The following is a 1,767-nucleotide window of genomic DNA, read 5'->3' as shown; positions in this document are numbered from 1 at the left end:
GGCTGTCGAAAATTAAAAAAAAATGTAATGTTTGCGATAAATATTACCTTTTATCGGAATGTTTTTTGTGCTTAAAACTGTCATAACTTTTTCAAAAATTAACAAATAAAAATAATATTTTCTTGTATTGAAACCTTAGATATTTCCCTTTCATTTGATATAATTTTTTTTGAAAATCTAACACTTATTCTGTTCACTGGGGGGATTTAAAATAGTAACTTTTTTACAAAAATGAACTTTTTCAACTTAATTTTTGAAAATGTTCCGGAAATACTGCGTCCTTCAAACATATATAAAATTAAAGCTTATTTTATGTACTACAAAATGAAAAAAAAAAATTTGTCCCGACGACCTATCTTTTATACGCAAATGGCTGCCGTATTCAAAAATATGCTATTTTTGTATTCAAATTATGGGTTTTGTATTTTATTTTAATAGAAGTTGATGTTAATTTTGCAATTATCCATCAATTTTTTAAAATTAAACACTATCTACAGATTTGCATCGAAGCGTTTCTTATGATAGTGATTTTAATCACTGTCAGATTAAATCTATCTGGACCCAACTATGCAATGTCTCCACTATGCCGCGACCCCACTGTGCTACCGTTTTTTTTTTTTAAGTTGAATTAAGATATGTATAATGACATACTAAAAGTCCTCATCAATTGGACTTGAGCTTTTTTTTACAGCCTCGCAAAAGTTCAAAAATATGACCTTTTTTAATTTTCTCAAAAAATATTTAAATTACAAAAAAAAATATTGTACAAAAGTTGTTTAAAAGATAATTTTAAACAAAAAAGGTATCTTATATTTTTTCATATAAACAAATATTTTTTCTTCGATGACTGGCCTAATATAGATAATTTAACATATGTTAAAAGAACGCAGTATTTTCAAAACGTTTTTAAAAGTTAACTTTTTATACGTAATTTTCAAGTTTTTAACTTCTCTTGTAAAAAAAAAAATGGTTTTATTTAAAAAAAAGTATTTAAGATAAAAGACGTATATATAATGGATTTTATACAAAAAATCGTGTTGATCTATAAATTTTTAAAAAAGTTATAGCAATTTAAAGTAGAAAACATAAAATCGAAAATTTTAACAAAAATAGCATTCTTTTAACTATAGGAACCATTTATACAAAAAAATAAGTGGCTGGATAAATTTTTTTTTCAAAGTATACTACGTAACATATGTTTAAAGGACACAGTATTTCCAGTTGGGTGGGGTTGAAGATGCTTAAAAAACAGATATAGAATACACTGAAAGGAGACTACTCTTTAATCTATACCAGAAGGAAACAGCTGTTATACGATTTGGCGAAACTGAGGAAGAAGCACGCATAAGAAAAGGAGTAAGGCAGGGTTGTACTGTCTCACCTAGCATATTCAATGCATACATCCAGGAGGCAATTAACATNGTAAGGCAGGGTTGTACTCTCTCACCTAGCATATTCAATGCATACATCCAGGAGGCAATTAACATAATAAGAGAGAAAATACATTTGGGTATAAAGATAAATGGCAGGAAAATCGATATGCTACGGTTCGCAGACGATATAGCAGTCATAGCTGAAAATGAAGAAGATTTGCAAAGGATGCTAAGGTGTATGGAAGAAACTCTGCTCAATGAACTGAGCATGAAAATAAATACGAAAAAGACCAAAGTTCTCGTATGCAGCAGGAGCAATAATATTACGACAAGAATACATCTGCAAAATAACCAAGAAATAAAGCAAGTAGAAGAGTTCGCATACTTGGGAAGC

Source organism: Daktulosphaira vitifoliae, unplaced genomic scaffold, assembly GCF_025091365.1.
Source record: "Daktulosphaira vitifoliae isolate Bord-2020 unplaced genomic scaffold, ASM2509136v1 Scaffold_2, whole genome shotgun sequence".
In the NCBI taxonomy this organism is placed as follows: Eukaryota; Metazoa; Arthropoda; class Insecta; order Hemiptera; family Phylloxeridae; genus Daktulosphaira; species Daktulosphaira vitifoliae.
This window is presented reverse-complemented; position numbering follows the sequence as displayed.